This window comes from Leucoraja erinacea, chromosome 19 (genome assembly GCF_028641065.1).
Source record: "Leucoraja erinacea ecotype New England chromosome 19, Leri_hhj_1, whole genome shotgun sequence".
In the NCBI taxonomy this organism is placed as follows: Eukaryota; Metazoa; Chordata; class Chondrichthyes; order Rajiformes; family Rajidae; genus Leucoraja; species Leucoraja erinaceus.
The window spans coordinates 31,718,348-31,741,631 of NC_073395.1; the positions used below are offsets into that span (position 1 = coordinate 31,718,348).

The 23,284-nt window shown below is 41.7% G+C and overlaps 1 long non-coding RNA gene across 2 annotated transcripts; it reads right to left on the minus strand.

Annotated features, from left to right (window-relative positions):
- Positions 1 to 915: 915 nt before the first annotated feature.
- LOC129706447 (uncharacterized) lies at positions 916 to 5,016 on the minus strand. Of its 2 annotated transcripts, none has more exons than XR_008725058.1 (3): positions 4,285 to 5,016; positions 2,384 to 2,535; positions 916 to 1,920 (listed from the first exon to the last, which is right to left on the minus strand). It is a non-coding gene; the product is annotated as an uncharacterized LOC129706447 (long non-coding RNA). The 2 variants fall into 2 exon arrangements; XR_008725057.1 differs by having other exon boundaries at positions 3,987 to 5,014.
- Positions 5,017 to 23,284: the final 18,268 nt, after the last annotated feature.

Here is a 23,284-nt window from a genome sequence, read left to right on the forward strand (position 1 = left end):
CGTTATCCATTTTGGTGGCAAAAACGGGAAAGCAGACTATTATCTAAGTGGCCGATTGGGAAAGGGGGAGATGCAGCGAGACCTGGGTGTCATGGTACACCAGTCATTGAAGGTAGGCATGCAGGTGCAGCAGGCAGTAAAGAAAGCGAATGGTATGTTAGCTTTCATTGCAAAAGGATTTGAGTATAGGAGCAGGGAGGTTCTACTGCAGTTGTACAGGGTCTTGGTGAGACCACACCTGGAGTATTGCGTACAGTTTTGGTCTCCAAATCTGAGGAACGACATTATTGCCATAGAGGGAGTGCAGAGAAGGTTCACCAGACTGATTTCTGGGATGTCAGGACTGTCTTATGAAGAAAGAAGATATGGATAGACTTGGTTTATACTCTCTAGAATTTAGGAGATTGAGAGGGGATCTTATAGAAACTTACAAAATTCTTAAGGGGTTGGACAGGCTAGATGCAGGAAGATTGTTCCCGATGTTGGGGAAGTCCAGGACAAGGGGTCACAGCTTAAGGATAAGGGGGAAATCCTTTAAAACCGAGATGAGAAGAACTTTTTTCACTCAGAGAGTGGTGAATCTCTGGAACTCTCTGCCACAGAGGGTAGTTGAGGCCAGTTCATTGGCTATATTTAAGAGGGAGTTAGATGTGGCCCTTGTGGCTAAGGGGATCAGAGGGTATGGAGAGAAGGCAGGTACGGGATACTGAGTTAGATGATCAGCCATGATCATATTGAATGGCGGTGCAGGCTCGAAGGGCCGAATGGCCTACTCCTGCACCTAATTTCTATGTTTCTATGTTTCTATGTTAAGTTCTGCATGATAAATTCATCTGGAAACAATGTCAGAGAGTAGTGTCTTGACATTGTGAGAAGAGTAATTAATATAGAACGGAAATGATCGGAGCCATGTGGCACCACACTAGTTAAACATACCAATCTTGAAAATTATCCACTTATTTTATTTAATTGTTCAATCTTCTGTCCATGATAGTATTTTACCACCATGCCACAAGGTCTGTGTGCGCACTGATCTTCCACATAACACCTTGTCGAATGCCTTGTAGGAATTCCAAATATATCACATCAGCTGGTTCTCTTTCATCCATCCTCTTCAAGTTCAAGTTCAAATTTATTTGTCACATTCACCATAAATTACATACCATGATGTAATTTATCATGCAGCGTTACAATTAAAAAAGGACACAATACACAACATAATTCAACACAACATTCTTCACTGTGGTGGAAGGCAATACAGTCCAGACAGTCCTTCTCCTCCTCCTCCCTTGTTCCCCGTGGTCGGGGCCCTGACCCTCCGTTGTCGCCGCTACGGACGGCCCGATGTTCAAGCCCTCTAGTCGGGGTGGTCAGAACGCCGACGACGGGACAGGTTGAGCACACCCCGTGGCCCGGAGCTCCCAAATCGGCCACCTCTTTACCATAATCTTTGTAACATTAAAGAAAATACTAATAAACTTATCAAACAGAATTTTTGCTCAATGAGTGTCTGCTGTCAATGCACACCATTATGTCAAAATGTGAAATTTATGAGCTTAATCTACAATTAGTCTACAACAAAAGGCATAGGTTTACCATTGTCAGTGCTCTGTATGTAAGGAATTGCTGTGATTTCTTTGTCTTTTTCCTATTTGGCGATGTAATTCATCTGGACTCTTTCACAGTCGAGGACAAGGGGCTTGCTGGCCTCTGAGGTGCATTGAAATGTCACTGAACAAACGTCTCCATGATGTGAAAGAATGCTGTACCCCAAAACAAGCCCATTTTATTTGAAAGCATTCGTTACCATGCATTGGAAAAGTCAGATACCTTGAGAGTCTTGCAGTTCCCTTTCACACCCTCCCATTGCTACATCAAGGATCGTTTCGGCCAGCAGAGCACAGCCCTGTTTTGAAATACCTGTGAATCAAGAAAAGCAGACAGACTCAGACGCATAACCTCCTGAGACAGATAGTTGCACTAACACAAATAGTGCTGGAAGATAGCTGAAAGAGAAACATTTGAGCTAAGCCATCAGTAACGTTTGATCAGATTATATTTGGACAACTTCAGCAGTAAGCAGGAAGCTCCTCATAATTTACACCTGCAATCCTTCAGAACACTCTATTCATCACTGAAAAGAGGTAATCTCTCAGGGATTGCAACATCCACAAACCACCTTTTCATTTCTAGAACAGGTCATTCGCTTAACAGTAACACTGGGAACATCAAAACAACATATCTTACAGCCATATGAAACTGCTGGAACTTCAAAATTGAGGCGTCATCTGGAGTAGCAGTCCGTATGACCAAAGGCTTTCCTCTCATTCTGAGAAATTGTCCTGAGGTTACTCTGGTGTCTGAGATGTAAAGGCTGAGCTACCTGGTGATTTTCCTCCTTCAGCTGACATATGCAGTGCTCAGAAACTCCAGCAGATGCACTCATTCCTTGGGCTTGGAATCTCCTTTGCTTTTGCCTGTTGACTTTTCATCAGCCCTGAAGGTATCTGAGGAACCAGGTCTAATGCCACTACCCTGAAAGAAGAAAGCACAATTAAGGTCACACCGAGAACGGAGAACAATATAGTTTGCCATCAATCTACAGAAAGACTGGGGTGGCAGTCACAGAGCCATATATCATGGAAACAGGCCCTTTGGCCCAACTTGACCATGCTGATGACGTCAACTACCTCAGCTAGTCCCATTGGCCTGCTTTTGGCTCATATCCCTGTAAACAATTTATTTCCATGTTTCAGCCCATGTTCTTTATACAGCTGTGTTTTCTTAATTCCAAAGAGTAGCATGAATATGCTGGAAGTGCTTTGAAATATTACCCAAAATGTTTCTCTATTATGTCAAGGCCTTGACGGCACCAATCACGACCAACAAATTGGAGAGCTGACACTCTCGATATCTACGTAATACAAACAATGGTTCCTGTGGTTGATGATCACTGTAAGCTGCTATTCATTGAGGAGCAGCACCCTGGGTGCTGCCAGATAAGATGACATTTAGAAACGCAAGGAATTGCAGATGTTGGAATCTTGAGTAATACACCAAGTAAGAATTCTCAAAGTTCACTCTGGGACATATGACAATAAAACACTATTGCAGTGCTTCAGTAGCTCAGTGGGACAGGCAACATCTGTAGAGGGAATGGAAGGTGATGTTTTGGGTCAGAACTTTCTTCAGACTGATTGTAGTAAGGGGGAGAAAGCTGGAAAAAAGAGGTGGAGGCGGGACAAAGCCTGGTATGGTAGATGGACACAGGTGAGGGGAATTTGACTAGCAGATGAGTGGAGTAAGTGGCAAAGGCCAGAGATGATAAGGAGGGAAATTGATATAAGTAAAGGAGAGGAGAGAAGTGAAATATAAAGTCAGAGGCATGGATATAGGAAAGTGAGTAAGGGGTTGGGGGAGTTGGTATATTCTTGCCATGTGAAAAAAAATGTGACATTTACCAGCAAAATCTGACATGAGAGAAAAAATTGAAATTCAATCAGCAACTGGTTTATTTAATAATTCTGGAGAATTTGCATGACTTATGGAGTTTCCATAAACAAAACGATCCATCAAAAGGACTTGTGCTTTGCCAACCTCCAGTTGGAAAACGTCATTGTTAGATGGCGGAGGAGGTTGTACAGTTCTATTAATGACGTTGCTTTACTCCAAACATTGTTATTGCACTTTTGTGCTTGCTGTCTGTTGTTTGCCAAGTTTGAAAACAGATCACTGCCATCCCACATAAAACATCTTCATGAACTGGATTGGTGAACTGAGGATGGGATGCAGTGCTGTTTCCTACCACACAATGCTGTCTTTTGTATTCCATAACTCCATCCCTCCAGTGTCTAATTTTACTTGGTGGAATGGGGAAATTACCCTCTGGTGAGACATAGGCTGTCATTTCTACCAGTTCCTCTTGCAGCATTATCTTCCTTTTGCAACGTGCTGACAAAGCAAAGCGCTTTCCAATATTTTTTTACCTTCCGCCTGCACCCTTAACACAAATCTTCCAAGCCTCTTACAATAACCTCCAGTATCTGGAGGACTTCTGTTATGGTGTTGCTGGCAATATTATATTTAGCTGGCCAGTTCTCAAGGTGATCCACAGTCTGCAATTTTCAGTGTGCAATAAGCAGAGAGACTCACAATTTCAGGGCTTTTATTTTTAGATAGTCCAAATTGCAGCCTCCTTCTTGATGAACTTTTTTTCCACATTCTATTTCCTAATTTTGGAGAGATAGTTGCACTGAATCGGTTGAATGAACTAACACAACTGACCGTTCGTAAGCAGATGGCAGCACAGCAGACAGCTCCTGAAACAGATAAGCTCTATCTCCGAACTCCTGGAACGAGCTTTTGTTCAACTCTGGTCAGACTTAAAATGTGGTTTGGAAGAAAGATTAAGAACATCAGAATTCACTCAGTGGTAGATATTTAGCATTGCCATTTCTTAGCAGAGATGCATGGTTCAGTCCTGATCTCTAACGCTGACAATTCAATCGATTCCTCTGCTTTAGAATTAGAATTAGAATTATAATGCCTTTATTGTCATTCAAACAAACAAAGGTTTGAACAAAATTTTATTCCCTGCATTCATAACAGCAAAAAAAACAAACACACAATTAACACAGTTCCACACAAACATCCATCACAGTGAATCTCCTAACGCCTCCTCACTGTGATGGAAGGCAAAAGTCTTTTCTCTTCCCTGTTCTTCTCCCGCGCGGTCAGGCAGTTAAACTGCTGCATCGAGGCGATCAAGGCTCTTGATGTTAAAGCCCCCAGCGGGTGATGATAAGTCCCGCGGCTGATTAAGTCGTGCCGGGCGATGTAAGGCCCTGCGACGGGCCAATTCAAACCCTGCGATTCGGGGCGGGTGAAGTTGCCATTGCGGGAGCCCCCGAAGCCTCCGAAGCTGCGAAGTCAGGTCGCAGCCGCAGTGCCACCACAGTGTCAGCCAGCTCCGTGATGGTAAGTCCGCAGGCTCCACGACTGGAGCCCTTGGGTCGATTCCGGTTGTAGGTCGCCAGCTCCATGATGTTAGGCCCCAGCGAAACGGATACACGCAAGGAAAGAGGTCACGTTTCTCCACTCAGAGACTTCAAGGAACAGAATTAAAAAGTTTCCCACCACCCCCCTCCACCCCCCCCCCCCAGCTGCCCCCCTTACATATACACAACTAAAAAAAATAAACCAAAAACATATTAACAAGACAAAAAAAAAATCAAAAAGGCAGACGGACTGCAGGCGAGCCGCAGCCACAAGGCGCCGCCACCGGAAATTTGGTTTTCAACCTTCTGTTGCCATCATCCAAATCTTCAAACTCCAGTCCAGGTATTAGAAATCACTCATCAAGCTCTCCATAGGCCTCCTTCCACCCCCATCTCATCCCACAGAGAGCGTCTGTCTTTTTCTTATCCTGACTCACTTTTATAAATTTGAGTTATTTTTCACATTCCGAAAGAGCTGGACATAACAACAGGAACATCAGATGACAATACTGAGTAAATCTGCCATACAATATTGATCAAATTGCATAGTAAGTCAGTTTACCACTCCTGGATGACATAGTATTTTAAAATCTACAAATTACAAGTCGTTGCGTTGTCATGTGCAGAAGTACATTGAAAATCTTGCTTGCAGCAGCATCACAGACAAATAGATTAATGCGAGACATCTTTAATATGGAGAAATTAATATATTCCTTAAGTCAAGGAGAATTCATTTGAGAAGATCTGGGAAAAATGGACCGTTTATTTGAGCCATGACACCTATTAGATAAATGCCGAGCTAGATATGGGAAGATTGCGTTATATAGAACTAGATGGTATGTTTGTATGAATATTGAATTATCTCCAGATAACTAATCAATGTAATGTTTTTTTCTTTTAAGTTGCTAAGTGAACCACACGGTCTTATTCCAATTTTTTTATTTGTGTACTTCTTTTTTTTTCCCCTTTTTTACTTATTTTTTTTATTTTGATTGCTGTTTTTCTTACTTTGTTTTATTTATGGTGATGGTGTTGCACTGTTTTGTATATATCCCTTAAAAATCAATAAAAATTTACCTGAAAAAAAAAAGATTCATGTAACACACATGTCAAAAATTATACACACCTTATACAAGACAGCGAAAAGAAAAAGACAAGACATTATTACAAAACACAATTAGAGAACAAGCCCATGGGAGTGCAAGAGATGATCCTTAGTGCTCTGTTGATGGGGGATTAGGGAAATGCAAGTCAGATCAAGAACCTGATGTTTATGAGAAAATAGCTGTTCCTGAACATGGTGGTGTAGGACTTTGTGCTTCTATACCTCCTGTCCCATGGTTGCAATGAGAAAAGAGCATGCCTGAATGGTGGGTATTTTTGATAATAGATGCCACCTTCTTGAGGCAATGGCCTCATGTAGATGCTGTGAATGATGAACTGGACAGTGCCGTGATGGACCGGCTGCACTCTCTGCAGCCTCTTGCCTCCCTGTGCATTAGAGTTTCCGCACTTGGCCACGATGCAACCAGCCTGGACACTTTCAACAGAGCATCTGCGTAAGTTTGTCAGAGTGTTTGGTGACGTGCCAAATCTTTTTAAACTTCTCAGAAGGTAGAGGCACTGGCACGTTTTGGTGATCACATCTAAGTGTTGGGCCCAAGGCAGATCATCCGAGATGTTAACGCCCAGGATTTTAAAGCTGCTAACCCTCTCCTCTGTCAGTCCACCAGTGAAAACTGCCACATGGTTTCCCAATATGTAGGAAATAACTGCACATGCTAGTTTAAATCAAAGATAGACACAAAATGCTGGAGTAACCCAGGCAGCATCTCCCATCCCTTCTCTCCAGAGATGCTGCTTGAGTTATTCCAGCATTTTGTGTCTACATGGTTTCCCAAATTCCCTTTTCTGTTCCTTAGCTTTGTTGACGTTGAGTGTGAGGTTGTTGTTGTGGCACTGCTCAACCAGTTGTCCATCTCGCTCCTATACACTCAAACCCATGATTCGACCAACAATAGTAGTGTCGCCATTGAATTTATCAATGGTATTGGACCTGTGTAAAGGGTGTATGGAGATGGTAAGGGAGTAGAGCAGGAGACTAACTATGCAGCCTTGGGGTGCCGCTGTGTTGATGCTCACAGAGGAGAAGATGTTACATAGAAACATAGAAACATAGAAAATAGGTGCAGGAGTAGGGCATTCGGCCCTTCGAGCCTGCACCATTCGCCATTCAATATGATCATGGCTGATCATCCAACTCTGTATCCTGTACCTGCCTTCTCTCCATACCCCCTGATCCCTTTAGCCACAAGGGCCACATCTAACTCCCTCTTAAATATAGCCAATGAACTGTGACCTCAACTACCTTCTGTGGCAGAGACTTCCACAGATTCACCACTCTCTGTGTGAAAAATGACTTTCTCATCTCGGTTCTAAAAGACTTCCCTCTTATCCTTAAACTGTGACCCCTTTTGTTCTGGACTTCCCCAACATCGGGAATAATCTTCCTGCATCTAGCCTGTCCAACCCCTTAAGAGTTTTGTAAGTTTCTATAAGATCCCCCCTCAATCTTCTAAATTCTAGCGTGTATAAGCCGAGTCTATCCAGTCTTTCTTCATATGAAAGTTCTGCCATCCCAGGAATCAGTCTGGTGAACCTTCTCTGTACTCCCTCTATAGCAAGAATGTCTTTCCTCAGATTAGGAGACCAAAACTGTACGCTATACTCCAGGTGTGGTCTCACCAAGACCCTGTACAAATGCAGTAGAACCTCCCTGCTCTTATACTCAAATCCTTTTGCTATGAATGCTAACATACCATTCGCTTTCTTCACTGCCTGCTGCACCTGCATGCCTACTTTCAATGACTGATGTACCAACACACACTGATTGCAACCTGCCAATGAGGTCCAATTATTAAACCGTTTATTTTAAATCATTAGAACAGGATGATCTTCTAGCCCGACTAAGATGTTACCCAATAGATGGCATGATGAAAATAAATATCATGATAATTTTGCAAAAAAACAAAACTGTCACAAAGGTTAATGGCCCATGCTTTATCTGGTAGTTGACTGTGTTCTATAAACCATATTGGAGTTTCCAGTTTTGTGCTCCCTTTAAACGTTCCTGATTCAATACCCTGAATGATAAAGGTCAGTGTGTCAAAAACCTTCTTAGCCACTGTCTCCCTCTGACACCACCTTCCGGGATTTATGTACCCTCTACCCCCAGATCCCTCTCCTCTACAATACTCCCCAGCATCCCACCATTCACTGTGAAGGTCACTGTGAAGGTCCTGCCTTGGTTTGACTTAGCAAACTGCAACACTTCGCACTTATCTTCATTGTACATTCACATTGATATAAACCACAAACGGCAATGAGCCCAGCACCAATTCCTGAGGCACTCCACCAGTCAGAGGGTTGCAGCTTGAAAAACAACTTCCATCACAACCATCATATGGTTTCTTCCATGAAGCCAGTTCGATATCCAGTTAGCTCTCCCTGGATCACATCTGATCTAACCTACCAGAGCAGCCTACCATGTGGAAATTCAAAGGCCTTGCTAAAGTTCATTTAAACAACATCCACAGCGTTGATCTGAATTTTTTTTTTTTTTCACCTCCTAGATTCCAAATCAAATTCATGGAGAGAAGACCTTGTTTTCTTCAGAAGTTCATCCTGTCTCGAGGAAGTTGCTAGAAACAAAATAAAATGTAATGGAGTGTTGATCTGAAACCAATCACTTTGAACCCCAGCCGAACTGGACAGGGTTGCGGAATGTTATGTTTGACTGATCTCCAATGGGTTCCAGGTCACAAAACGTAGAATTATATTGAACATAAATCAAATAAATGTCTACAATGGCCAACTGCCTAATACTCACATTTCTGCTCCACATTAGCCTTTTTCCATTACTTAATTAACCTATTTCATTAACCCCCATCTGCCTATTCTTTCCTCCCTCATATAATTTTTCAGCCTCCTCTTAAAGAAATCTCCTGAATCCTTCAACTTAGTTTAGCCTCTGTAGAAGCAAGCCCCGCGCTGTTTTTATACTCACAGCTCCAGGTAAGTCTTCCTCTCACCAACGGCTCCCCGGGCCTCTGTAGAAGCAAGCCCTGCGCTGTTTTTTATACTCACAGCTCCAGGTAAGTCCTCCTCACACCAACTGCTCCCCGGGCTCTCTCATTATATGGTGAAAAGTATAATTTAGTTTTAATTTAGAGATACAGAATGGAAACAGGGCCCTCGCCCACCGAGTCCGCGCCGTCCAGCGATCCCCATATACAAGCACTATCCTACACTCTAGGGACAATTTACCATCTTCATCAAAGCAAATTAACCGACAAACCTTCGGAGTATGGGAGGAAACCGGGGAAAACACACGCGGTCACAGGGAGAATGTACAAACTCCATATAGACAGCACCTATAGTCAGGATCAAACTCGAGTCTATGGCGCTGTAAGGCAGCAACCCTACTGCTGCTCTACCCTGCCACCCTTTCTGCAATTGGTAACAAAGTCCACACTTTAAACACTGTCTGGATGAAGAAGTTTCTCCTGAACTGGATTTATCAATGTCTATCATACTTTGGGCTCATGGCTTCAGACCTCTGGTAATTTGATTTTGGACTTATTTCTTTCTACACAATAGTTATACACAGAAAATATAAAGCTGCTCTTATATAGAGCATAGGAAAGGTAGAAAGTCAAAAATAAATATAGTGCAAACACATTGATAGAGATCTGTTCAGCTTTTGACATATCACGTAACAGTTTACACAAAATCTGGGAATGATATGGCATAGGAGAGAAAAGGTGGCACATCATGTATTTGAAATGTTTCAACCATTCACTATTACTGCAGTAAATAATTATTTAAAAAATGACAAATGCTGGAAATCTGAAATTAAAACACGCCATGTTGTAAGTGTGGAAAGAGAAACAGAGTTGATGTGTGTGGGATGGAACTGCAGATGCTCGTTTGCACCAAAGATAGACGCAAAATGCTGGAGTAACTCAGTGGGACAGGCAGCATCTCAGGGTAGATGGAATGGGTAATGTCTGAATGTCTGAAGAAGGGTCTCGACCCGAAACTTCACCCATTACTTATATCCACAGATGCTGTCTGTCGCAACAGAGTTGATGTTTCAGGTTTGAGATCCTTTGTTTGATGAAGAGTCTCAGACCGGAAAACTGTTTCTTTTCCCACGAGTTCTGCCTTACTTGCCAAGTATCTTAAGCATTTTCTGCAATGGGGGGAAATGCCCAGTATTTCAAAGTGCAATTCAGTGACATAGATAAAAGAGTTGTTATAAAAATCTAAAATACTCAGAATTGAGCCATTGAAAGCTACTAATAGCTATAGACTTTATTGGATTTTACACTAAATGTTGTACCCATTATTTTTGATCTGTGCACAGTGGTTGCCTTGATTAGATTCATGTTGTCTTGACTTTGACTGGATAGCAGGCAAACAAGAAGGCTTTCACTGCATCTCAGTACACCTGACAATGATAAACTAAACTGTTATTGCCACTGAAACCACAGAACTAATTGCTGTAAGAAGCCTAGCTGCCTCTGCATATTTATCACGTTCTAAAGTTAAGATAAAATTTGACCTTAACTTTCGGAAACATTACAGGTTCCTATATGTTAGAAATGTATACATAGGCCTAGTAGGCCCACCTCGGACACGTGCTGTGAGAACAAGGAGGGACCTGCGAGCAACAACCGAGAGCGAGCTGGGCCGTCGGGAGCAAGGGGACTGTCGGAGAGTGAGGACAGCTGCCAGAGAGCCATTGGAGAGTGAGGAGGCCGTTAGTCAGCAAGGAGGGTCATCGGAGAGGGAGGGGACCGGCGGAGAGCTGCCGGAAAGTGAAGGGACCGTCAAGAGTGAGGAGGGCCGCCAGAGAATGAGGCGGCTGTTAGAGATCGAGGAGGGCTTTTAGAGAGCGAGGGGGCCTGGGTACCTGTGACAATATATTATCATTAAATCATTGAACTATCATTGAAATATTAGGGAAACAGAATATTGATCATATCAAATTGATTAAATGGGTTATTATCATAAATACAGTATGCAAAAACAAAGTTCAATACTGAGGTGGAGCATAAATGCTGACTCCTGCACTTCTTTCAGTTGCACACATATACTAGCAAATGGCCTTCTAACATCCACAACATCAGTCAAGTTTTGCTAATGAGGAGCTATTGCAATATGTTACAGCACAAGAAAAATTAGTCCTTCTTTGCAAAATCCATCCACAGATTGCAAAACATTCAATATGAAGAATATAAATCTTATATAATAAATCACATTAATTTAAAACAGAGACAAATGTTAGGTCTAGACTCATTAATAATGATAAAAAGCAGGGCTCTACAGGAATGAAACCTAAACTTTAATCCTGTCACTATTTGTTTTATATTTCAAGTTCCTGTCAAGAGTTTTAGATCAATTATTGATCCAACAAATTACCTACAAATAGCAAGTATGATAAGAGAAAAAACACTCACTATATAATTTTTTCTTCCATTCAATCCCATTTGGAACCTGTAAGTGCTTTTAGAAAAAATGCCCCTACGGCACTGGTTTGTGTAAGTTGCATATTCATCAACATTAAGGAATGGATAGGCCTGAAGTTCATTCATAATAACCCATGGACGTTATTTACACTATGAGCTAAAGCATCTGCAAGACACGCTTAGGCTGCAAGCAACCACATAGAATTCGTACTGTTGCATTACCTATACTGTAGTGGACACCTGCCAAACACCCCAACACCTTTTAGGTTTAGGTTTATTATTGTCATGTTAGTTTCGTTTAAGGATACAGCGTAGAACCAGGTCCTTCAGCCCACCGAGTCCGCACAGCCCAACAATCACCCACAACAATACTATTTACAGAAGCCAATCAACCTACAAACCTGCACATCTTTGGAATGTGGAATTTGGAAAACCCACGCGGTTACGGGGAGAATGTACAAACTCGGTACAGACAGCACCCGTGGTCAGGATCGAACCCGGGTCACTGGAGCAGTAAGGCAGCATTTCTATCGCTGCGCCATTGTGCCGCCATGTACTGAGGTACAGTGAAAAGCTTTGATTTGTATGCTATCAAATCAAATCAGATGATACTAAACATAAAGACAATCAAGCCAAGCCAAACCCGAGTACAAAATGATTCCAGAATATCTTTAGGTATTCTCAAAAATTCTACCTTATTCCCTTCAGCAGAGGGTGTTTAAACCACCTAGATGATTACATTTCAGGGGTGTCAGAGGTTATAGGTAGAAGGCAGGAGAATGGGGTTGAGAGGGAAAGATAGATCACAATTAAGTGGTGGAGTAGACTTGATGGGCCATTGAGCCTAATTCTGCTCCTTTCACTTATGAGCTTAAGAACTTATTTCCTGAAATGCAATTGTACTAGCTCCTCCATTAATTGTGCATTCTTACGACTTATTTTTCTGCCTTCACGGAATATGGAAAGTTGCATGTCCCTGGAGGACCAAGAGCACCTGTGCCCTCCCATGCCATTTTGAATACATAGCCATCCATATTGGGCCTGGAAAGTGCAAAAAACAAGCTTGGACAGTGCAAAAACAAGCACCATATATATACACACTAGACTAAGTGGCACCCATTGGGTCCCATGTTCACATGGGAGGGCTGGTCCCCCAACGCAATATTCCACCTCTCCACCAATTCCAATATTGGTGGCCAGTGGGGGGGGCTGTCTGGAGTGCTAGTATGGGTGTTGTGAGCCAAAGGGACTGGTTTCCAGAGGGCTAGTATGGACAATGTGGGCCAAGTGGAATCTAGAGCTGGCAGCTCAGTCACTCAGGCCTGGTGGGCTGGCAGCTCATTCACTCAGGCCTGGTGGGCTGGCAGCTCAGTCACTCAGGCCTGATGGGCTGGCAGCTCAGAAACTGCCAGAAATTCCGCCCAAAACAGGTAAGATACTCTGTGAGAGAGAAAGGGGAGAGGGTGGAGAATCAATTTTAGACATTTTTCATCTTTTTCTGCAGATCACAGCAATGAAGGAGGAAAATCTATGCTGGCCTGGATCACACAGGGAACAAATGAAGGGAGGGAGAAAAATACTGGGGTGAGGTGAAGGGAGGGAGAAAAATACTGGGGTGAGGTTTAATACTTGCAGAGAGAATACTTACTGATGGGCCGAAGGGACTCCTCCTGGGATAGTGCAGGTCTGATGGGCTGATGGGGCTCTTTTAAAGAACATCCGAGTGATCAGTGGACAATTTTTCTGGACTTGTCCTGGCCTGCTATGGGCCTTTTGGGCCAAAATGCTCCTCCTGGGCTAATACGGGCATTTTGGGCAAAAGGGACTGGTTTCTCATCCAATAGGGGCTTTGTGTGCCGAAATTAGTGGTTTCTGGCAGGCCAAACAACTCATTTCAATTCATTTCCATTTCATTTCAAGCACAGGGCAGGCCAAACAGATTGCATTTTCATTTCATTTCCAATTCGTTTGCAGTTTCAAGCACAGGGCAGGCCAAGCCAAACATCTCATTGCATTTTCATTTCATTTCCATTGCCATTGCAGTATCAAGCACAGGGCAGGCCAAGCCAAACAGCTCATTGTATTTTCACTTCATTTCCATTGCCTTTTCAATCGCAGGGCAGGCCACGCCAAACAGTTAATTGCATTTTCATTTCACTTCCATTGCCATTGCCCCCACCCCCAGAAGAAGCGTTACCTTCATCGTGATGATTGACAGGCGAGAGGATCTCAAGATTTTTTAAACACGCATAACCTTTTTATTTTTAATCGATGGGAAAAATCCTCGGGGCCTGCCCAACGGATTTCGGGTTACACCCAATGTGAGTAAGATGGCTAAAAATCATAGCGATATATGGTGGGTTTTTTCTAAAATCAATATACAGTGCAGACAGGAACTGGTCAAGATGAGACTTTTAATTATATAGATATATATCTGTGCAGGTAAGCTTCCTAAAGGACATTAATGGACCCAGTGGGTTTTTACAAAAAATTGGTTGTTTCATCATTACCATAATTGATACTAGCTTTTTGATTCCAGACTTACTTAATTACTTGATTTAAGTTGCACCGGCATTGTGCTGGGATGTGAATTCATGTTTTTAGATCATTAGTCATGGCCTATGGATTTCTAGCCCAAAAACTTTATGATATTGTTCAAGCTCATTAGTGTGCAGTTTGAAATCAGTTTCTAAAATTTATTACATTATATTTTACTAGATATTCTTCGTTAGAAGCAAATAACTTAGAGAAATTTATTGCTGTGTTCAAAATATGGGATTCATTTGAAGTGGATATATGAATCACAATAATTCCTGTTAACAGCACCCAGCTTTTCAAAGGAACTGATTCCATCTGAAGTGAAAGATTAATGACTGCCTTATCAATCGCCAAGGTAACATAAAAAATGTTGTTAAATTAATCTTTGCTTAAGGTGAACAATGCTGATTTTCTCCTGTGGTTCATCGGCTGAAAGCAAAATGATACTCAGTCATTCAAGGTCACATGGCATAAGTCAGGGGTCGGCAACTTACGGCCCCCGGGCCGAATGCATCCCATAACCCAAAATCATCCGGCCCACATTCGGATCTTTTTCCCCGTACTCATCCGGCCCACCGAGCGCCCGCCCCGAATGCAGCCACGCTCTGGCTGTACCGCGTCCTTCTGTGAACACGTTTAAGAAAGAAATGCAGATGCTGGAGAAATCGAAGGTAGACAAAAATGCTGGAGAAACTCAGCGGGTGAGACATGCAAGGATTGCACCTGCTGAGTATCATCAGCATTTCTGTCTACCTTCTGTGATTTGATGCCTGCCATCCGGGGTGGGATGGGGGGTGAACCCATATGTACACGTGATAGATGTGGCCTGCCATCCGCTCACAGACATGCGGCCTGGCCCCTATGCAGAACAAGGTTGCCGACCTCTGTCATATGTGATAGGAACTGAATTAGACCATTCGACCCATCAAGTCTACTCTGCCATGCAATCATGGCTGATCTATCTCTCCCTTCAAACCCCATTTTCCTGCCTTCTCCCCATAACCTTTCCCACCCTACTAGGCGACTCTGGACTGTCAAAGCCACCACAGCCAGACATAAAAACAGTTTTTTTTTTCCACGAGCAGCAGCTCTACTCAATAACCAAATGTCTGTTGCCTCCTTTTGCTTTGGTATTTTACTTTACAGTCACATGATTAAACTATAAAGTTTTATTTTTAATGTTTTAATGTTTTATGTTTTATTCTTAATTGTTCACTGTACGTGTTGTTACTTGGGAGCAGAGCACCAAGGCAAATTCCTTATATGTGTACATACTTGGCCAATAAACTTATTCATTCATCAAGAATGTATCTATCTCTGCCTTAAAAGCATTAATCACAGGTCATGTCCTTGGACTATACCAAATAATTGTGAGGACATAAAAAATGATCTTAGAGTTGCTGGGATAGAAAGAAGAAGCCATTTGACTATTCTTTCTATTGCTAGACTTTATTCAGCATTTAATGAAAGCTGTGTCAACGGTCGAAGGCAGAATTTCCACTCTCTTGTTCACCCTGGTTACATTTTCGGTCAAACCTTTTTGGTTTACCTGTGGCTGGTAACATGCTGAGGCTGATGGGTTGACGTTTGTTTATTACAATGCATGGAATATTATGGGTAAAGCAAATTAATTTAGACCCTGGAACAGTGCATGGACCTATATTGTTGTGGCCATTACAGAGACTTGGTTATGAGAGGGACAGGACCAGTAGCTTAACATTTCAGAGTTTTTACATTTTTAGACGTGATAGAGAAGGAGGTAGGGATGTGGTAAAGTTGCTTTACTAGTCAGGGAGCATATCACAATCAGATATTTAGTGAACTTACTGGAGATAGACAAAAATGATGGAAAAACTCAGCGGGTGAGGCAGCATCTATGGAGTGAAGGAATAGGTGACGTTTTGGGTAGAGACCCTTCTTCAGACTTGCTGGAGAGTTCATCAACTGAGGCAAATTGGGTAGAGCTCAAAAATAAGAAATGTACTATCACTCTGACAGGATTATACTTTAGGCCTCCCAGTCACCAGAAGAAAGATTATGCAAAGATATAAATGCAACAGGGTTGTCGTAGTGGGTAACTTTAACTTCCCCGAATTTATGAAGTGCACCCAAGATGGTTTCTTGAAACAGTATGTGGATAGTCCAACTTTTATTAATTCCTTCATTTGTTCTATATCTCTCTATATCACCATCTATATCTCTCATTTCCCTTTCTCCTGACTCTTTGCTGAAGAAGGGTCTTGACCCGAAAGATCACCTCTTCCTTTTCTCCAGAGATGCTGTCTGACTTGCTGAGTTACTCCAGCTTTTTGTGTCTATCTAAAAGGGGGACTACACTGGACACTGTATTGGGAAACGAGCCAGGCCAGGTGACTGACCTTGCAGTGAGAGAAAATGTTATGAACAGTGATCACAACTCCATAAGTTTTAAGATACTTATAAATAAGGTTATGTCTGGGGCTTGGGAAAAAGTACTAAACTGGGGGAAGGCAAATTACAACATTATTAGGCAAGAACTAGAGTATAAATTGGGAGCAGCTGTTAGTGGGTAACATTTGACATGTGGAACTTATTTCATTGAGGCATGTTTCAGTAAGGAGGAGGGACAAAGATAGCAAGGTAAAGGAACATTGATGACGATAGAGTTTGTAAATGTGGTCATAAACATAAAGGAAGCAGATGTAAGGTATACAAAGATGAAATCTGATAAGGACGTTGAGGAATGTAAAGAAAGCAGGAAAGAACTCAAACAGGGAATTAGGAGGGCCAAGAAACATCATTGGCAAGTCTGATTAAAGAGAATCCCAAGGCATTTTATACATACACACATGAAAACCCGATGGTAACTTGAAAGAAAATAGGAATGCTCAAGGAAAAAGTAGAGAATTAATGCTAGGAGTCAGATGATGTAGGCAAAGGACTAAACAAGTACTTTGCATTAGTATTAAGCAAGAGGAAGAGTATGGAAGACAGTGAAAGCAGTGTATACATTGTCTTCGCCCACTCACTCAACTTGTCAACATTTTCTTCAAACCTCGTTGTATCTTATTCTCAATTTACACTCCTCTACAGATCCATGTCATCGAAAAACATAGATACATTACATTTAGTTATTTTATCCTAATAAATGATACACAAGTGCAGCGGAGAGCCCAAGGGCTGAAGCCACCACTCATCAGCAGTCACCCTGATAAAGATTAATTGATTCCCACTCTTTTCCATGTCTGTCTGCTAGTTTTCAACTCGTGCAACTGCAAACGTCCATGTGCTTTACTTTCACACACTAATCCCTCAAGTGGTATTGTATTAAAGAACTTCTGAAAGTCCAAATACGCTACATCCGCAGTTCTCACAAACCTACTTTAAAAGAGAGCGGGTAAGATCATCTCTCACCCTGGTCACAAACACTTTGAAGCACTTCTCCTCTGGAAGGCGGCTCCGGACTGTCAAAGCCGCCACAGCCAGACATAAAAGCACCTTTATTTCCACAAGCAGTAACTTCTGCTCAACAAGCAAAAGTCTGTAGCCTCCTTTTGCTCTGGTATTTCATTTTATTCTTCACATGTTTAAATTATAATGTTTTATTTTAAATTGTCTACTGTATATCATGTTGTTACTTGCGAGCAAAGCACCAAGGCAAATTCCTTGTATGTATACATATTTGGCTAATAAAATGTATTCAATTCAATTCAAAACTTACATGCTCAAATAAAACTCCAGCAGAATATTACATAGAACATAGAAACATAGAAATTAGGTGCAGGAGTAGGCCATTTCGCCCTTCGAGCCTGCCCCGCCATTCAATAGATCATGGTGATCATCCAACTCAGTACCCGTACCTGCCTTCTCTCCATGATCACAAGGGCCACATCTAACTCCTCTTAAATATAGCCAATGATGGCCCAACTAACTCTTGGCAGAGAGTTCCAGAGATTCACCACTCTCTGTGTGAAAAAAGTTTTCTCATCTCGGTTTTAAAGGATTTCCCCCTTACATTTACAGCTGTGAAATCTTCAGAAATCACTCCATAAATCAAAGAATGCTGGAAAATAGCAAATAAATCATCCACAGTTACCATAAATATCTGAATTCATATTTTGAAGTGATTGAGTCGCACAGCTTGGAAACGGGCGCCTCGACTCAATTTGTCCATGCCGTCCAATATGCCCCATCTACACTAGTCCCATTTGCCTGCCTTTGCCCCATACCCCTCTTGACCCATCATATCCATGTACCTATCCAAATGCCTTTAGACCAAAACTGTACGCAATACTCCACCTGCGGTTTGAGGTGCAGTTTATAGACTTTGGTAAACCTCCCTGCTCAATACTTCAACCCCATCTCATTTCTCAAGTAACAAATTTCCCCAATAATAATTACATTTGATGATTTGGTTTCTTGGTTCTATTTTATTTCTGGTACACTGTTATCTGTATCTTATGTTGGATACAAGAGAGTATCCCCCCAATATTGTTTACTTGCCAGTGCCTGCTTTCTGTTTTCCCCTCCTTTTACATTTGTGTTTGCTGATCTTTTTCACGTCGAAATCTTCAGAAATCACTTTGTTTAGGATCACAGAATGCTGGAAACAAATAGCGGATCACCAAGTTCATGCTGACCATAAATATCTGAATTCACACTTTTGAAGTGATAACCTACGCACAGCTTGGAACAATTAACCTACAAAATTTGCCCATTTCTTTGAAAATGTGGGAGGACACTGGAGCACCCAGATTTGAAAACCTTTGCCCCATCACAGGGAGACCCAACAAACTCCGTACCTATCCACCTGCCTCTTCAATGTTGCAAAAGCAGGTCTCTATCTCTGTAAGGCAGCATCTCTACTGCTGCGCCATCTATCAACTTCAACCCCATTAGAACTGATGGTAACATTTTTTTCCCCAATGCTAATTACCATCCTAACAATTACTCTGCTATTTCGGAAACAGTTATCTGTATCTACAAGTGAAGAGGCCGAACAATATTGTTTTCCCTTGCTCTCCCATTTTAGTTGGTACCTACATTTGTCTTTTCCCTTCTCATCCATCTCGCCGATCCAGTTTAGCTTTAAATGAATACAGTGTGAAACAGGCCCTTCGGACCACCACTTCCACTGGGAGCTCATTCCACACCGCCACCACTCTCTGCGTTTAGAAGTTCCCCCTCATATTACCCCGAAACTTCTGGACCTTAAATCTCAAGTCATGTCCTCTTGTTTGAATCTTCCCTTGCTCAAAGGGAACAGGGAGAACCACATCAACTCTGTCAGGGATCACCTGTCATCACTATCAAAAGCAGGTCTCTATCTCTGTAAGGCAGCATCTCTACTGCTGCACCATTGTGCTGCCCCATTAGAACTGATAGGAACATTTACTGATGCTTCTATATTCCTTACATTTACCCTCATTTTTTTGCTCCCTTCATACCAATTTCTTGGCCTATTTTTGCTCAGTTCTAATCGTCATTATCCTAACAATTCTCAGTATTTAGTCACCAATTCCCACTGTATATGTCTTTGTTCTGCAAAGCTCTAAGATAGCTGCATTTCCCACTTGTGGGAGCTCTACCCATTAGATAGTCTCAGAACACACACGTATTCATATTTCTTGAATTGCATTCTTTTCAACTATTGTCATAGCAGCATTTTTAACTCAATTGTTTTTGCCCAACTGTAGAGGTCATATTTGATTGAGCAACGCTCAAGAATATTTAAAATAGTTTTATCAAGAAAGCGGTTTGAAGGTGCTTCCTCAGGCAGAGTGCCGAGTTGTTCTGTATTTCAACAATATCTCATGCAATATTTCATACAGATTTGAATATCCCTGTAGAACTTGTTTCTTGCAAACTTCTTCACCTAGACTGACTGAAGTGTCAGCTACATCTTTTGAAGACAGATGATATGGTGGGATAAGAGTGCTTTTTTCATATCATTCCTTTTCACAAAGTTCATGGAATAGATTGAAACTGATGGCTATTGTTGGAAATTAGCTCTTCAGGCAAGTCATGGCATGTATTGCTCTGGCCTTCTATAGTACGTTTAGCAATAGTCTGTGGACTCCTTTGTTTCACTTCAAGCATCTTGAAATGAATATCAATCAGTACCAAGAAAATTGTCTTTCTTTTCTTCACAAACGTGCAGTCTCTGAAAACCTCTTTTCGAGCATGGCCATGACTGACAAACAATGTATTTGCTGACTTCTTCCTATGACTTTAGCAAGTACTGCATTTTATTACCAATGGTTCAATGTCAATGTCTAACTGAGGTCAGAAAATAAAATCTTCTTGCCTAGAGGGCCCAACAGAGTAGATGTGGGAAGTGTTTGTTTCCATGGGCTAAAAAATCAGGAGTCACATTTTCAAAATAAATAGTTAGCCAATTTGGAAATAAGTGAATAAAAAATGGTTCCACTTGTTGGAATTCTCTTTCTCAAAGAGTTGTGGAGCCTCAGTGATTTGAATTCATTCAACTCAGGGATTAATTTTTCAGTGCAGTATTTTTGAGTATTGCATGTAACTTCAGACACAAGAAACATTCATATTGTGTAGATTGCATTTTTACATCCAAAGTTCACATTTCTCTCGCAGTAGAGCATCCACAAAGCATTGTACACTTGTACAGACTGTCATACGTTTGTCGCAGTTGGGGATTTCTCGCCTCCAGCTCTTCACCCTCCCCCCACCCCTTACTTTCAGTCTGCAGAAGGGTCCCGACCCAAAATGACACCTATCCTTTTTCTCCAGAGATGCTGCCTGACCTGCTGTGTTACTCCAGCACTTTGTGTCAAACTTTACCCATTGGCCCCCTTTGGGTTATACTGAGGATGGATCATAGCAACATCATTCATCTGAATGGAATTGCCAACAGATTAAAAACAGGTAAATCATTTGCTTCTTTTTTATTTATTTTACTTTATTTTCATGTTGTTAATTAAATTCTCGCGGTTCAACTAATTTTAAATTTAGTTTAGAGATACAGGTGGAAACAGGCCCTTCGACCCATACGCTAGTCCTACTCTACACACTAAGGCCAGTTTACGGAAACCAATCAAACTACAAACCTGCAAGTCTTTGGAATGCGTGATGAAAGCAGAGCACCCGGAGAAAACCCACACCGTCACAGGGAGAACGTACAATCTCCGTACAGATAACACCCATAGGATCGAGCCCGGGTCTCTGGTGCTGTAAGACAACATCTCCAATGCTGCAACCCTTTGTCTTTAACTTTGTTAATAATTTTAACTGATCTCAAACATTTGATTATCAGACACAAAATGCTGGAGTAACTCAGCGGGTCAGGCAGCATCCTTGGATAGAAGGAATGGGTGAAGTTTCAGGTCGAGACCCTTCTTTAGACCTGTCTTTAGAAGGGTCTCAAAGCGAAACGTCACCCATTCCTTCTATCCAGAGATGCTGCCTGTCTCGCTCAGTTACTCCAGGTTTTTGTGTCTATCTTCCATGACATTATATACCTCTCCCACAATTTCCAGAAGTCACAATCTTTAAGAGAGAAAAGGAGGAATTGGGGATAAAAATTCATGTTCTAAAATATTGTTCATACATACATGTTTAAATGGATTATTTATTTACATGTGTATGAAGATGCATTTCTTCAGCATGTTATCTATCAAATCATACCATACATTATAGAAGATAAAAGGCTGGAGTAACTCTGCAGATCCGATGTAATTCCCTGGAGAGCGCAGATAGGTGATGTTTTGGGTCGAGACCCTTTGAAGTCCTGACCCAAAACAATATCTAGCCATGTTCTCCAGGGATGCTGCCTGACCTGCTGAGTTGCTCCAGCCTTTTGTGGCTTTTTTTGTAAACCAGCAACTCCAGTACCTTGAATCTATATAACTACAATAGATCCTTATCTGAAACAGAATGCAGAATTGCCACGTTCTGGCACCATCTTGCAACGTCCAAGTCTCCGAAATATCCAATCTAGTCCTAAGGAGGGATGCCATTCTTATATATTGACTTTAAGGCCAAGTATGGCCAAGTATCCTGGTGGCACTGCCGATAACGTCAGAAGATTCAGACCTGCTGAGTTCTCAAATTATTTAAAAAGTTAAACAGCGTGAATGTCAACTAATGCCAACGCTAGAAATGATGACTGAAATTTTCCGTGCAGTGGTTAAGTGGTTTTGAAGGTTAAGAGGAAAGTTATAAGGCCCTCAATTACCATATCTACCATTATATTTAACTGGGAGGGACTGCAACTGAGTACTGTGGTAAGGCTGTTGTTTCTCGTCTGTAAAAGGAGAGAGGTGTGACCACAGACCTCACATGCTGGGGTAGGGTTACAATCTGCAAGGACCACACACTAGACATTTAAATTAAAAAAGAAAAGATTCATGGGAATTTCTTTCAACTACCACACTGCAGCTGCTGGGCAAGCGCTCAGAACGGCAGAATTGTACTTCCAGCAACCATGCTGTGTGCTGGATTTACATATGTATGCACAAAACACACAACGGAGATGTCAGTCTGCCGAGAAGTGTTCATATACATAAAGAACAATAATCTAAATCTGGCATATCAGACCTCAGAGAATCCAACCATTGGCAATCTAACAAGAGTTTCAACTTGTATCAATTGAATACAATCAGGTTAAAGAGAAAACATTCAGCCTAGTTCCAACATTAAGGAATGGGAGACTATTTGTTGAGCAAATAGGCCGCAACTAATGCAGAAGAATTTAAGCAAAAATAAAGCAGATTATTTCTCTCAATGTCATCCAAAAGTTGAAATGAATATCATCCATGCACAACAGCTTGATATTTGAATTTGTAAATAGATCTGTTAGAAGCATTTGTTAACAGGAGAGGAAACAGGGAAGAATGGCATTTAAACGTCACTTTATTTAACTGAAGCACATCTTGAAGTAGTTCATGCACAATGATTTCCTTACCGAGCTGAGCTTCAGTTGTTGTGTAGGCAGACACTAGAGTCTAATTGCAACCTACCACCGACAATTATAAATGAACTCCCAATCTTTCTTCAAATAATGTCATATTATCTTCTACACACACCTAAGATAAACCAACAGGTGGAAAGTACATGATAATATGGAACAACAGATGCTGGTTTATACCAATGATTGACAAAAGATGCTGGAGTAACTCAGCCGAACCAACCCGAAATGTTGCCTATCCATGTTCTCCAGGGAGACTATCTGACCTGCTGAGTTACTCCAGCATTTTGTGTCTATCT